The 16,769-nt window shown below is 40.7% G+C and overlaps 1 protein-coding gene across 1 annotated transcript in view; it reads right to left on the bottom strand.

The window, feature by feature from the left end:
* PLEKHM3 (pleckstrin homology domain containing M3) overlaps positions 1-16,299 on the bottom strand; it is a 184,186-nt gene extending 167,887 nt beyond the window's left edge. Inside the window, exon 1 of the mRNA XM_007463653.1 lies at positions 16,149-16,299. The gene's annotated coding sequence lies outside the window, so the exon portion shown is untranslated. The remainder of the gene's footprint in view (positions 1-16,148) is intronic.
* Between the last annotated feature and the right edge of the window lie 470 nt (positions 16,300-16,769).

Genomic DNA, 16,769 nt, shown 5'->3' with positions numbered 1-16,769 from the left:
TCACCTCAGGGTCTTTGCATTGGTTCCCAATACCAACATGGCGAACTCTCTCTTTAAGTGACTGTTCATGTCACCTTCTCAATGAGGCCTCCCCTGACCACCCTATTTTAAATTATGACATGTGTCTCTGCTCTGGACTTCTGATCCCCTTTACTCTGTTTTTTATTTTTTTTTAATAACCTTTTAATTTTAGAACAGTTTTAGATTTAAAGAATTATTGCAGTTATTAAAGACAGTACAATGAGCTCCTATATACCCCACAAACAGTTTCCTCCATGTAACATCTTGCATTAATGTGGTACATTTGTCACAATTAATGAGCCAATATTGATAAATGATTGTTAACTAAAGTTCATACTTTGTTCAGATTTCCTCAGCTTTTCCCTAATATCCTTTTCCTGTTCACGTATCCTATCCAGGATACCACGTGGCATTTAGTTGTCAAGTCTCTTTAGCGTTCTCTTGGCTGTGACGGTTTCTCAGACTTTACTTGTTTTTGATGACTTTGACAGTTTTGAGGAGCACTGGTCAGGTATTTTACAGACTGTCTCTCAATTGGGATTTGTTTAATGTTCTTCTCATGATAAGACTAGGGCTGTATATTTGGGGGAGAAAAACTACAGAGGTAAAGTGCCATTCTGATCACATCATAACAAGAGTAGATACTAATCAACATGACTTACTACTGCTCACGTTAACCTTGATCACCTGACTGGACCCTTCTTCTTTATGCATCTACCATCTTCTAACAAACCACTCAATTTACTTATTATTTAATGTCTAGTGTTTCTCCCCACTAAAGTATAAGCTCCTTGAGGGCAGGAATTGACGCTTATTTTGTTCACTAATGTATTCCAAGTACATAGAGAATGCCTGACACAACCACACAAAAGGCACTAGATACATACACGCTGAATGAATACATTGTTACTCCATTGCATGACATTCATCGCCCTTCATGACCTATCCACCTCTCCAGTTTGTCCTTCCTGACCAACATTCACCTTGCTGTTTTACTCATCCATGCTTTGGCCCAAGCTGGGGAGCCTTCCGAATTGCTCAGGCTCTCAGAACACCCTGGGTTTGCCACAATGTACTGTAATGATGAACAATTTCTCTCCATCCCACTCTATACTCCAAGCTACTTGACAGCAGGCATGATGCCTTACTGACCCTCCTATATAATCTCTATGTCTTCATCTTTGGGGGCTCCATTTTCCAACCTTTCTCCTTTTGGAATTTATCTTTTCCTTAGGATGTATAGGCCTCAAATTCACTACAGTACAAGGGTCTAATGCGAAGTTTAGTCTCCATAAGTGAACACCTCTTACTAGCTTGCCTCATTTGGTTTTGAAATTAATTAATTAAAAAATAATAGCAACATGGGCTTCCCTGGTGGCACAGTGGTTAAGATTCTGCCTGCCAATGCAGGGGACGTGGGTTTGATCCCTGATCTGGGAAGATCCCACATGCCGCGGAGCAACTAAGCCTGTGCACCACAACTACTGAGCCTGCACTCTAGAGCCCGCGAGCCACAACTACTGAGCCTGTGTGCCGCAGCTACTGAAGCCCGCGTGCCTAGAGCCCGTGCTCCACAACAAGTGAAGCCACCGCAATGAGAAGCCCGTACGCAGCAATGAAGACCCAATGCAAAAAAACAAAAAAAAAGACCCAATGCAGCCAAAAACAAAATAAACAAAGTAAATAATAATAATAACAACATATTCAGACAGGTCAAAATATGAACAGGACTTTCCTCTGACAAAGTGAGCTGAGTGAAATCACCGTGTGGGTGCAGTGTGGTTTGCCTCCACACAAAAAGTGGAAATCAGGAGCTAATTAGAACTGTGTTCTAAATCTGGCTCAACCACACACGTGCTGGGTGGCCTCTGGCAAACCATTAAACCTCTGGCTATCTTACTCAGCTACCTATATCCAACACCATTGCTAATATCAAATTGCTTCACATGTGGCTCATTTACCGGGTAGCTGTTCCAACACACCTTTAAAAAATGTAAACTGCTATATAATTATGGAGCCCTCCACTGGACCTCACCCATTCAAGAACCACCTGCTCCTGTCTTCCCCTGGAAAGATATGTCAGCCCAACAACAGCAAAGTCAGCAACCAACTATTTATAACACCCTACTTTTCAGCCAAACTCAATGACCTACAGACACTTTATTTTATTTTTATAAAGAATACCCTTTCTGTAAAAAGGATTATTTCCCCAACGTAACAGATTGAGAAACTGAGGTCCATTTGTCAGTGTTGTCATAAAAGCTCAATCCAAAGAATTCCATGCATGCATCAAAATGTTAACAGGATGCAGAATCAGTGCATTACTGTTTCCTAACAAGGAAATCTGCTGTTTACATGCTCATTAGGCAAAGGCTAATTAGCAGGATGAATACAGCAGTCCTTCCACACAGAAGGAGAAGCAGATATGAGTAATAATACCAGCCTGGCCCACACAGAGATGCCACTTTCTCCCAAGCTGGATGGTAAAAACGCTGACTTCCTCCCACTTGACTAAATGGCTGGTATTCAGAACGTAATGAGTGCTCAAGAGGCTGTCTGGGGGCCTTGTAGTTTTAGAGGCAGCTGGACTACGGAGAAAAATGCAATACCAAAGACACCTAGGATAAGCAGTTTCTGCCAACTCATTTTCAAACATGAGAAACAAGGGTGATTATAAGAATGGTCAGCACATGTGGCTCTCACACGGTCTTCACTTTGGTTAAGGCCACAGCTGACTGTAAATTTTCTGAGTTACATAATGTAAAGGCTCCACCACAAGAGAATATGACCCTAGTAAGAATGCTTCTGGATTATCAGGCTACAAGAGGTTATGCTTTGTCATGGTGCTTTGTCATAAAGACATGTTGTAATGTAAGCATGCTGACGGAGCACAGGCAAGCCAAGAGCAGCAGAATAAGGAAATGGTGCCTCTGTGGACCTCATAAGAAGAGTTCAGGGGGTCTTTCAGAGGAGAAAGACAGCTAGTAACACAAATGGAATCCCATCTTCATAGGCCTGGAGGGAACATTAAATGGCTACATTTATCTAAGTTTCAATAAATGAGAAGTGTATTGCCAGGCAATACCTAAGGAACATACCATTTAGAAATATAATTTTACAGTGTTTTTCCCAGTTATGAAGGTAATAAACACATAAAAACTCTGGAAAATACTGACAGATATGGAAAAGAAAATAAAAATCAGTCATGATCTCAGAACGAAATAGTTAGGTGTGTTTTTATCTAATATTTAATTGGAATCAGATTATATAGAGTACTCAATCTGGGCACACTGTCTGTTTAAAGACCTGCTCAAAAAGAAAATACCAGTAATTATTAACCGTGCAAAGAAAAAAGAAATGTCTCAGAGTGTGCTGTGCCCACCGATACCTTACAGCCCGGCACAAGGCCCCACCTGACTGAACTCTCTTCCACCCTGTCCAGGGACCTCCTCTCTATACTGCCGCTAGTGCACTGCAAAGCCCTGACCCGCCTCGAGCATGTCAACTGGCCCCTCCTCAAACCTTCCCTCCCCAGGTTTCATGGGCACCGCGCTCTCTGTTTTCCTCTCATTTCTACCCTCTCCTTCTCTGTTCCATCTTCCTCCTTTCCTTCCTGGTCTGCTCATCAAATAGGGGCATCACCTCAGCTCTCTTCTCTGACTACAGCTGCAGGTAATCCTCGGGTCAGTTTAGCCCCATAATTACCTCCATGCTCACACCTCCCAAATTTCTACCTTCAGTCTCCATGGACTCTGGTCCCATGTGCCCAACTTTTTGTAGGACATTTCTATCTGGCTTATCATCTGGCAAAATGAAGCTCAACTTGTCTAAAGCCACACTCAGCTGTTCACTCAATAATTATTTGCTGACTGCTCACTATGGGTTGGATGCTGTCTGAGGTACTGGGGAGACGGTAGCAGATAAAACCCTTCAATGCAGCTCCCACTGACAACAGGGCCCAACTCTCTAACCTGACACTCTAGGCCTTTCACAGTCTTGGACTAGCTTGCCTGTCCAACTTCCCGTTTCCCTTCCATAAGACATTCTTTTCCTCCAAACTGGGATGCTACTGCTCAAGTTTTAGGCTTTCCCAACTCCAAAACTTTGCTTACAGTTATCTCTGAGGTACCGTCTCCCCGCCTCTACCTACTGAAATTCTATCCACTCTTCAAGCATACTTGCCGCCTCTTCCACAAGCTTTCTGTGATTCCTCACCCTAAAATGGTCAGCTCTTTCTTTAAATGTCCAGAGAATGGCTTTGGTACTGCCTCCACAACTTACACTGCCTGCTGCCTGTTCCTTCTGAAATGATGATGATAATAATTATATTATCTTATAATAATTATATTATCTTATATTATTATAATATATTATATTATAATAACTACCAAAAGCATATTTTGTGCCAGGTGCATTGCTCAGTACTTTATATCTCTAAGCCTCACCATGTGTAAAGTGGGTACCATTATTCCCATTTTTACAGATGAGGAAACTGAGGCAAAATGATACCTAGTAACTTTCCTGAGGTCACACGCCTACCCTACTGGACTAACAGCAACTTCGGCACAGCGATTCTACCCCATTTCATTTTTACAACCCTCACTGGGCCTAACACAATGGCTAGTACACAATGGGTGCTCAGTAAATATGGGCTGAATGAACGACTGCGTAAAGAGTATGTTTTCAAAGTACTGACGTCTGTAAATATAAACACCACTCTGGTTTTCTGGCCAAAGTATATTTGAATTCATTATAAGCTCGTTTAATAAAAATTTGACATGCTTTCCAAAACGTTATGTTGACTTGAGCTTTTAAATTTTTTCTTGGTTAGAAAAAGCTTCCAAGCTATTGAAACCGGGTTTAAAAATAACATGGCAAAGGTCAGGTAGCAAAGACCTCACTCAGACCTTTTATAGAAACAAAAGTGCCTATGCAGCGCTTGGGAATTATTTTGTGAACCACTCCAAATCCATAGCTTGGCTGGTCTAATTTTCCAGTGACTTAGAGCTCAAGCTCTTTTTAATACCAGAAAGGACATGTTCCTTTTGAAATACCCCCGGGCAATCAACCTAAGCATTTTTCAGTCCATCTCTGTGCTTACTGTTTGCCACTTGCAAAAATCATTGAGACATCTGATGCCCCAAGATGTTTTCCCAGAAACCAACCTAAATATTAGTGTGGGTCTTCAAATCTCCAATTGCTCTGCTATTGAAGGCAGCAATGTTATTATGCCCCTGTGGCACCCACTGCACTGGAAAGCCAAGACTTCTGATTGAGAAGCCCATTTTCATAAAACCACCAGCATTCCAAAATGTCCTGGTTTTAGGAGCAAAACAGACACAAACTTCAGTTACTTAAGTGTCTAAAAATGCAGACTCAATGTTTTCCATTCCCCGTTACCTCCATGGCAGGAAACAGTGATTAAAAAACAAACAAAAGAGTCACTCAAATTATCTTCATCCTAGGACTGAGGTGAAGAAGTTGAAAAGTTCCATCATAAAAACCACATGTGCTGGGCTTCCCTGGTGGCGCAGCGGTTGAGAGTCCGCCTGCCGATGCAGGGGACGTGGGGTCGTGCCCCGGTCCGGGAAGATCCCACATGCCGCGGAGCAGCTGGGCCCGTGAGCCATGGCCACCGAGCCTGCTCGTCTGGAGCCTGTGCTCCGCAACGGGAGAGGCCACAACACTGAGAGGCCTGCGTACCGCACAAAAAAAAAAACAAAAACACATGTGCTAGAGTCACCCTCCAACTGCAACAGGGAATAACTAGTACATGGAGGTGCCATCTAAACCAGCTGGCATGAGACCTCGTAATGGCCACCCCAAGGAGGAACATTGAGACCCAGCTATGCAAGATACCCAAAAAAGCTAAAGAAATAGCTTTTCAGATTAGCATCTTTAAAGATGTCATCAGCTCATATAACTATTTGACTTTATTGAGAATAATCGTCTTCACATGCATGGTTTAGAGTATGGTTTATAAAGCACTTGATAAGCTTCTTGAAAAAAATTTGTAGTATCTCAACAGAGACAGGTAAGCAAAGTAGCAGGATTATTTTAGAGATGATGAAACAGAGACCAAAATGACTCATCTACTGTCAGTCGAAGGCTCCATGGGGAAGAAAAAGAAATTCCCAGAAACCCTGTCAAATTACTGAGTCCATGTTCAATTACCTTTTAAACCACTTTAAATCACTCAGGGGCCCTGACGCTAGAAGGACCATAAACAAGGAGCAAGGTGTATTCAATCCATGAGCCACCCAATTTTGAGGGTTTTTGATGGGACAGAGGTGTGGCAATGGGAAGAACACACATTTCTGACACCAAGAAAGGGTTCATGTCCCAGCACTGCCTTCTAAGCTGAATGACCTCCAGCAAGTCAGGTTGACTCAGGATGTCTTGGCCCTTCTTATCTGCAAAATGGAAATCCTTCCAACGTTTGTCTCCATCAGTGCACCTCTCCATTAGAGAGCTGTAATGCACAAATGCAGATAATATATGTGAAAGTTTTGTAAAATCTAAAACAATTACTATTCCTATTAGAAGCTTGTTGATTTCTAACCACACAACCATTTATACTCAACAAGCGCTCACAGAGGATGGACCAAGTACCCAAACACTATGTTAGATGATGGTACGGACACAAAACACAGCTTCTGCCCTCAAAGAGCTTAATAGCTAGTGGGGAAACAATACAAAACCAAGTATAAAAAGTGACTTAACAGAAGTACACAGAAGGTGTTATGGGAACATAAATAAGAAGTCATTACTAATCAAGGGACAATAAAAAGTCTTAAGTGACAGAACACAATTGAATGACATAATAACATGTGTACAGAGATGACTTCAGTTGAAACAAACCAAAGACAAACGAAACGTACAAATAAAACCAATCAGACGTGCTCTAAAAATGATGCTGCTTCTGGCATGAAGCTGTCAACCTACAGGAACATCTCTAAAGGTCCCACCAAAGCCTGAGCTCAAAGTGAACTAACAAACAATTGCACAAATGGGAGGCACAAGTGCAGAGGGCTTCCTCACAAGCTGCCCAAGTCTATCCAACCCACAGAATCTATCCGACCCACAGAAACATCCCTGGCCAACAGAAGCATTTGCTGGGTGGCTGAGATGTCATGAGAAATGAATCCTTGCCTCACTTCCTGTTGACTTTAATTCCTTAGGTCGCCCGCAGCTGATTACTGCAGGAGTAATACTCACCACTTTAGAAGGGAGACTACTCACCACTTGAACCTTCAAAGCAACAACCAGCTTATGGGTTAGCACATATTCACAAAACTGGCTCCTCTGGGCATTTAGGGTGAACGTACATGAGAAATAGTTAACTGACTTTTTTTCTTTCCTGGCTACACTTGAACCTGCTAAAAAATGAGGCTGGGTCTTTGTTGAATGGCACCCAGAGAGTACCAGACCCATGATAAGGTCTAAGCAGAAGGTGACTCACTTCTTATTTGAAAGGACAGATGTACCCAGTGGTGATGGGCTGCACCCACGACCCCTCCCTCCCTTTTGGACTCAATCTGTGACAATGACCTTGACCTTGGTTGGCTACCAAGCAGCCTCTCACCAATTCCGTCAGGAAACAAGCAAGGCTGCCAAAAGCAGACAAAACATTGTCTTTGACCCTCAAAGATAAGGACAAGGCGAGGTAAAATAAGAGGACGAGTCTTTGTTATTTTACTATGTACTACATGAAGGCCAGAAAACTCTCTGCCCATCACACAGGACAAAGGAAATGTTTACAAAGTATGAAGAGGAAGAACAGTAAGAACTACATTTTCATCTACAAATGTGGGTTTAAATTTCTTTTGTTGTGGACTATTATCATTGGTACTAAATGGATTTTTACAAAACAAGACTGCAACGTGTAAACATTCTGAAGTTGAATTCTGGAGCTCTGATTGGTCTTATTTCTGTGACTGTTTTGATCTGACATTAGGATGATAGGCTTATGGTAGCTGGGACTCAAATAGTTGCCCAGCATCAGAGACAACTACTGTTATACTAAACTCTTCAAAAATGCCCTATAGAGGACTCCTTCAGCGTGGATGGACATATGTTAAATGTGGAATGGTGTATTTAGTGAAAGGTGTAAAAACAAAATAGAGTTCTTACAACTCCTACACCAAGACCAAGATTTAAGAGTCATCACTAACATTTACTGAGCACTTCCTAAGGTCATTATGTGAAGCCCTTTATCTTCATTATGTTGTTAAATCCTCACAACAACCTTATCGGAGAGCTGCTATTATTATTACCATTTTACAGATAAGGAAATTGAGATTTAAAGAAATGCAGTACCTTGTCCAAGGTAATATGGCCAGTAAGTGAGTGGAAACAAACCTCTAAAATGCACATACTGTCCTGTATAACAATTAACAGCAAACTAATTACCCTGAGATAATACAGCTAGAATTTTACATACAAGGTGCTTTGAATGTTAATGTCAAAGTTCAGCAACTTTAATATTTATTTTTTAAATCCTTCTGTTTGTTAATTCCACAACTCAGAAAGTTAATTGCTAAATATCCAGGGAAATAGTTTATACTTAATTTACAAAAAAAAAAAAATCACCTCTGTACTATTTCTGTGTCATCGTAAATTCTCTAAGGGAATAGTGGATGATAGGTGTCTGAACAAACAGAATAAAAGGCTGTTCTCTAACTAAATAGCTAACCTCAATTCTCTCAGTGACCTTGGACATATTGCTTGTAATGTCTGCAAGGGTATAATAACTGTGACTCCATTTAGGCCAAACAAGTGCTTTTGCAAATGTTTACATAGTCCTAATTGCCCAAACCTTTTACTAATGTTTCCCGAAGACATCATTTTTCATTTAGCCAATAAATAGAAACACTTGTAAAAATGTTTGCTTAAAAAAAAAAAAAAACCCTGCAAATTAAGTGTTTCTGTCAAAAGAATTAAAAGGAATATTTTCAAATTAGATGTGACTATAGATAATTCAAACATGCTTTGACTATTAAGCCATGTCCAAATACACTGCCTCCTTCTAAAACCAGCTTAACATTTTTGGGGGACAGCGGGTGGATAGGGGACAAATATCAATGTATATGGGATCCAAGCGAAATTACAAAATTGACCCACAATCTTCAGTCTTGTTTCTTAAGTGTACTAAAATATGATATGCCCAAGTTTTATATGATCACACTACAGTGAAAATATAGACATCATATCTAACCTCTCAGTGAAGGTTAATTACTTTTGGACCACAAGATCTGGAATTAGAAGACCTGAACTGCCCATGCACTACTACTAGATGGGTGATTCCAGGCATGTCATTTGAACCTGAATTCTAGTTATTTCAATGCAGGTCAAATAAGGATCCCTGTCCTACCTTCTCCAAAGGTTGTTTTGGAATGTAAATCAAATGACATAACGTAGTGCTTTGTGAACTCAAAGGCAGCGTACAGGAGGCCAACGGGGGTCATCCAGGGTCATCCATATGGTACCAGGGAAAGGGTCACCACAGTCTCTTTGATCTCCTCCCATTATAAACCAACAAACTGGTGGAGAGAGTGGTGACAGCAGTCAGTTTAGGAAGCTCTGAGATAAGGTTTTAATTAACTCAAGGGCTCCTCCTGCACTGTTCAGGCAAAATGAGTTGCTGCACATCGGGCTTTCTGGTAGTCTGAGTGGAAGGATTCAGTAGCGCAAGATTCAGGGTGATTCAAAAGGAATGTCTCTTCTCAAAGAAGAAAAAACAAAGAAGCAAAATACTCCCTTGTCTCCCAAGTTCCTGTACAGGTGGGATACTCTGTCCCTCCTCCTTTCCTCTTCCAAGTTTCTTAAAGAATTTTTTTTTTTTTATGCTTTCTGACTCCACTTCTCACCCATTCATTCCTCCTGCAGAAGCACTGATTCTGCCCCAGGTGAAACTGCCCAGGCAGAGGTCACCAACACTTTCCTTTTGGCTAAACCCAGGAGGTTGTTCACTCCACATCTGACTGACCTCTCAGCAGGATCTGACCTACTCAACACGCACTCTTCGCATTGCTCTCATGAAAGCACTGATGTAGTCTCTTCCGGAATTTCTCCTTTATCTCTGGATGCTCCTTCTGGTACCCTGTATGAGCCCCCTTCCTATGCCCACATCATAATGTAGGTGTTCCTCCGTTTTCCCCATAACCCTCTTATTTAGCTCCTCGTCCACCTGGGTGATCTTCTCCACGCCCATGGCTTCGGCAGCAGTCCATGTGACAGATGAGAAACACTGTTATCCTGAGCTCTAGACCCACACGCAACTGCCTTTCAGACATCCCCTAACTCCTAACATGCACAAAACCAAACTCCTCATCTTACCCTCAACCTGCCCCTCCTCCTGGCATTCTCCATATAGTGAAGGAAATCATCATCCTTGACCCTGCTGGCTCCCTCCCCCACAAATCACTCCACATCAGCAAGTCATGCTAATTCTACCTCTGCGGGATCTGCCAAATTTATCCATTGCTCTCCTTTACGGCCTTAGTTCAGACACCACCATCCAGTTTCCTCCCTTTAGTCTTTCCCTCCACTAATCCATTCGCCACACTGCAGTCAGAGACGGCTTTCTAAAATTAAAACCCTGTTATCTTCTGGATAAATCATATACTCCTTAACACTGCCTATAAGAGCTCAAGTCCACTTACCTTCCTGGGCTTACCTCTTAAATCTCCATCGTCTCTACCCCGCACCCCAAAACACACAGGCATACTACTTGGCTAATTCTCGTTCAGCCTTCAGGTCTTTGCTGAGGTATCACTTCTTCCCTGACCTCCCACGTCCGTTTTGAACATCCCTCTTGTGTGTTCCCATAGCACACTGATTTCCTCAATTATAATGCTTTTCACTCTGTGTAAAACTAGCCCGCTTACTTGTGTGTCTCCCCTACTAGACTGTAACCTTCATGAAGGCAAGGATTGTGCCTGTTTTCTTCAAGATTGTACTGCTGGTTCCAAGCACAAGAGGTATGTGCCACGGCACAAAATAAGTGCTCAATTCTCACTTGTTTAATTAACAAACCAATGAATCTCTGAGGGTGGAAGAGAAGTTGTTCTGGAAAAGTTCATGGGAAGAGATCAATTAGCTAATTTTCTGGAGCATAAAAACTGCTGGTTACCTTTCCAATGTTTTCTAACCTATAATATATGTTCCTTGTTCTATGAAAATCTACATTTATAATCACATCTATAGACTACAAGGTAAAATGGATATTTAGCAATTTCCCAGTTAGATAAATGTCCACAAGTAAACTGGATAATGCAGAACAGGGCAGCTTCAGTTTGTACTGAATTATAAATTGGTTACACTAATCACGGTAACTAGACAAATAAATCTCTCCCATACTCATAAATGTGGCATATAATCGGGGAATCCAATTTAAAACACATAACTCAAATTGACAGTTAATGAGTGTATGAAAAACAAACAAAATGTTAACGAAAATAGCATGCCTGACATCTCAATACAATGGCCTCTATATTTTGACTTTGGTTTTTGCTCATAATTCATGTTGCCATTAACATTAATTACCCTCATGGACCAAATAAACTTCATGCCTTACTGTCAATATGAAGGTGAACTATGTAGGCTTGTTATTGCTGTCTGGTAATACCTACAGTAGCCAATGAAACAGAGCAAACACAATGCACGGAATTTACTACTCGTGGTTATTCTTATCACACTCTCACTCATCACTGAATTCTCTGCATTAGCTTACACCAGAAACTCCAAGCTAGCATACAGTTCCGCTACTTATGAACCATATATAAAATCCACTCAAAAAGAAAAAGGAAAAGAAAAAAAGCAATTCCTTGCTAGATATCCCTCCACAGGGTTTCTCTTGAAGGGTTAACACTCCCCATGAAGAAAATCAGCATTTGGCTAACAGCCAGTGGAGCAACAGACACTTTCCATACTTTTCTACAGGTGTTGGAGGACAGTGTAAAGTGAAAATGGAAAAGGGAGCTAGTAGGAAAGAAAAGGAGTAGCAGTGGTCTGGGGCTCCTGCAAACTGTCTAGAGATGGAGAATGCTAAAAATTCTGCCCAAATGGTCTAACCTTTACAGGTTTCTATTAAAACCAGTTCTTCTGAAACCAGTAATTAAAGTAGTACCCCTCTACCTGCCTGTTTCTTAAATTTGTAAATGTATGACGTGACTTAAAGTATTATGGGAAGGCTGCATACATGATTAAACTGGAATAGAGTATTTTAAGTACCTGATAAGTATTCAATAAGTATTAGCTTTGGATGTTTTTTAATGCAGATGTTACCGGCCTACATCCCGTTTGGTTTTCTTAGTAATAACATGCAGAGGGCTTTTTCTTTTTCTTTTTTGCTAATGGCTATATATCCATCACAGTTCTTTGTGTTCCACTTATATAATTAACCTGAGTCCATAGCCCAAAGCCTAAAATCCATCAATCTATGAGAAAACAAAGACAATGAAAGTTCAACCATGAGCTTCCTTTTTCTATCATTTCAGTATGATATTCAGCCATCCTTCCACCATAAAGCTTTCACTGATTACCCTTATCGAGAAATAAGTTATCCAACTTTATTTCAATCTTTCCAACCATATTTATCATATCCTATCTTCTAGACTTTCTTTAAAACATCACTTCCTGCCATATATTAAGTTATTTATGGATTTTTATATTCTCCATTATTTGACTGGACAATGTGTTAGATTCATTGTATTCCCCACAACATAAAGTTTTAACAGCTTTAAAAATAATGTTTATTGACTATTATGGTTATAAACAATTACTATATACTTATTGTTAAACATTTTGAAAATACAGAAAGTATAAAAGGGAAAATAAACAATGCCTATTCATCCTCCAATGAGAAAAAAGCACTGCCCCATTTTGGCCCCTTCAGTCCCTTTCCTTATGTAGGTAGATCTTTCTGGTTTTTTAAACATAGTTGAGAGTTGACTGCACATACAGTTCTCTAGCCTATCTCCCCCCATTTAGCAAAAATTGATAAATACCTTTCCACACTGTTAAAACTCTTCATAAACATCCTTTTACAAATCTGTATAAAACCATGTCTTTTGATGATAGCATAATTTATTTAAACTGTTCCCCTCTTGTTGGGCATTTAGACTATTGCCAATATCTGACTTTTCTAACCAAAGCCATATTAAGCACTTGTGAACATTAACTTTTAAAATATTTCTCATAAGTTCCTTTGGACAGACTGCTAGGAGTGGAACTACTGGATCGAGGAGTGGACACATTTAGGTGAGACTTTTCGTACATTCAGCCAATGAGTTTTTCAGAAAGGTTTAACATCTGCGCAACCCTCACAGCATCTGAGAGTGTCTGCTCCACTACACACTACCTGATGTGGAGAATTAGAATTTTTTTAAATCTATGTAAATTTGAGAGCTGGAAAAATGGTCCCTTGCTGTTGTTTCAATTTCATTTCTTTGATTAATGGAAAGAGAATGCATTTTCGTATGACTATTAGCCATTCAGTTTTCTCTTGTATGGGTAGTCTGTTCCTGCCATATTAGTTTTCTTTTGCCGTGTAACAAATTCCCACAAGCTTAGTACCTTAAAACAACACCCATTTCTTACTTCACAATTCTGAAGGTCAGAGTCTGGGTGGGGTTGGCTGGGTTCTCTGCTCAGGCTCTCTTTCACAAGGCAGAAATCAAGGCGTTAGCTAGGCTGTGTTCTTAACTAAAGGTTCTGGTAAAGAATCCAGTTCTGAGCTCATTCAATTTGTTGACCCTCGGTCTGAGGTTCCAGTTTCCACACTGGGTCACCCTCAGCAATTCTAGGGCTCCCACATTTCTCAAGGCTGTCCCCATGCCTTCTCAAGTGTCACCTCCATCTTCAAAACAGCAACAGCATGTTCAGTTCTTCTCAGGCTTCAGATATCTCTGATTTCCCCAGCCAGAGAATGCTCTCCTCTTTTACAGGCCCCTTTGATTAGATTTGGCCCACCAGCTAATTTCCCCATTTTAAATTCAACTGTGCCATATAAAGAAACATGATCAAGGGAGTGATATTGCATCATATTTACGGGTTCTGGGGATGAGGGTATGCAATCTTGGTGGAGGGGCATTTTCAGAACTGTGCTTGCCATAGGGTATTAGATGTTGTTTCTTATCATTTGTTTGTGCTCTTTATGATGTCTTAATATCATGAATTTACCAAATAAGTGAATCTTACTGATGACTGCCAGAAGTTGCATTTTCACAATGGCAAAGACAACTAAGGATGGGGCTGCTGCGTGCTAATAAAGATTCTGAACACAGTCGGCCCTCCGTACCCTTGGGTTCCACATCCGCAAATTTAACCAACCACAGACTGAAAATATTTGGGGGGGGGGGGGACTCCAGAAAGCTCCAAAAAGCAAAACTTGAATTTTGCTGGGTACTGGGCAACTATTTACATAGAATTTACAGTTCTTTACATAGAATTTACATTATATGAGGTATTATAAGTAATCTAGAGATGATTTAAATTATACCAGAGGATGTGCGTAGCAGAGGTTATATGCAAGCACTATGCCATTTTATAAGGGACTTGAGCATTCCTGAATTTTGGTATCTGTGGGGGGTCTTGAAAAATTCCCCTATGTTTGTATATGACTTTGCTAACATTGGTATTTTAAAAAGATTTAATTGTGGGGAAAAGTACATTACATAAAATTTACTATCTCAACTATTTTTAAGTGTACAGTTCCAAACGATTAAGTACATTCACATTGTTGTGCGACTAATCTCTAGAATGCTTCATCTTGCAAAATGGAAACTCTATACCCATTTAACAACTCTCCATTTCGCCCCTCCCCCAGCTCCTGGCAACCACCATTTTACTTTCAACATTGGTATATCTTTATTTTATGTATTTATTAACAAACATGTATATCGCAATTACTACATGCACTGTTCTAAGAACTTTAAGAATATTAACTCATTTAATCGTTATAACAACCCTATGAAATCAGTACCGTTATTATTTCCATACTACAGATTAAGAAATATAGCAAATAAACTGCCCAAGGTTACACAATAGGAAGTGACCAAGCAGGAATTCAAACCCAGAATGGCTTTATAGTTCTTGCTATGAACTATTACATTGTGAAAATACTCACTGAAAGACAAACTCATCAGGCATTAATATTATTTCCTTGATGTGCATGACTTTAAAACATTTTTCTATGAGCAATTTAATCTAATATTGTTCTAGTAACTAAAAGTTAGACTATGTGACCAAGGTGACACATGCACTGACCTTTTAGCCCAATTTTGGTTAAGGCATTTGTTTTTGAAGTTCATGAAACAAAATTTGCCTTATATCTTAAGGTGTGCCAATTATAATTTACATGTGGTATTTTATAATAAAGTATCTTATGAATGAATACAAATCATAATTCACTATGACTACTGAAATTATAATATTAAAGGAAGAAAACCCAGGTATTTCTCTTTTCCAAGAAGAAAAAAACTTCCAAATTAGTTTACAACCGCATAGCTCAATCTCAGTTTAACCTAGTAAATTCAAATCTGTCCTGCTTTGCAAGCTATAACTCTAGACCAGTCTCAATTTGTCATTCATTTGTATATCTCAGTAGTAACACTTTATTTGAGGAGTGGGTCTGAAATGTCCTTATCTCGATCTTTTTGCTTAGTAATCCTTTCATGGAAGACCAAATCATGCTTGTCATCAGTCACATAGTGTCATTTACTGTATATTAAAAATGAACAAGGTCAACAGATGGAACAATCGTTGTAGTCTGAAAGCCCCAGTTAGATGTGAGTTAAAAGCTCTGCTGAGGCTTGGTTTCTAAGACCCAGGAGGGGCGGCGGGGTACTAAAAACAACACACAGAACGGGATCAGCTATTTCAACTGCTTTATACTTATATACCTGATTCATAAAAATAAACAGACAACGCATCATACAGTCTCCCCTCACCTATTATCCACTGCACTGCTGTGCAGTTTCCAGGATGAAATAGAAACCAGGGCACGGAAGAAACAGCAAAATCACCGCTACGCCAGGGAGCTTCTCGGATACTCACAATGCTGTCATCCCCACACCCTACCCGCAGTGGCCAGTCAGGCAGCACAGAAGCAGGCAGATGCTCACCTGGCCTCCGGCTACTTTTCCCCCTTCACCTGCGGGGCCTGCAGCCTACTTCTGGCTGTGATTCGGCTTTGGCAGCCAACTCTCCTCACGGTCACGGCCGGTTCGTCCACCGACCATTCCGGCCCGGCTCTCTGTTTACAAGCGCTTCTTGCGGTCCCACACTTAAATGCTTCCTTCCTGCAGCTCAGGAAGCGAGACTCGGACACACAAGGTTCCAGGCCGCAAGGACTCGTCTTTCCTGCCTTAAGGCACCCAGCGCCACTCAGGGCTGACCGCACCCTCCTGGCCTCCTTATCTCTTTGTTTTCTTACGCACAGTTTTCATCACACACTTTTTGAAAACAATGGTATGTGCCGCAGAGTCTCCTCACTGCTCCTCCCAACGCACAGATGGATGTTTGCAATTGGAAAATTTCACTTGAAACATGCCAAGGACCAGACTTGTTATTTAGCAGCTCCCTTGGCTAAGAGAATTAGAGAGAAAAGTTCTTTCTGAAAATAAAACTATTAGAACCTAGAGATTGCTTCACATTTCAGGTTTGGAGCTGCGATGAAAATCAATTTTCACTCCCCTTTCATGTTGTAGCCAGCAGGTTGAAAGAGGATGGTTTTGAGAGGAGGT

This window comes from Lipotes vexillifer, unplaced genomic scaffold, assembly GCF_000442215.2.
Source record: "Lipotes vexillifer unplaced genomic scaffold, Lipotes_vexillifer_v1.1 scaffold678, whole genome shotgun sequence".
Lineage (NCBI taxonomy): Eukaryota > Metazoa > Chordata > Mammalia > Artiodactyla > Lipotidae > Lipotes > Lipotes vexillifer.
The sequence above is the reverse complement of the archived record's forward strand: the minus strand, read 5'-3'. Positions and strand labels throughout refer to the sequence as shown.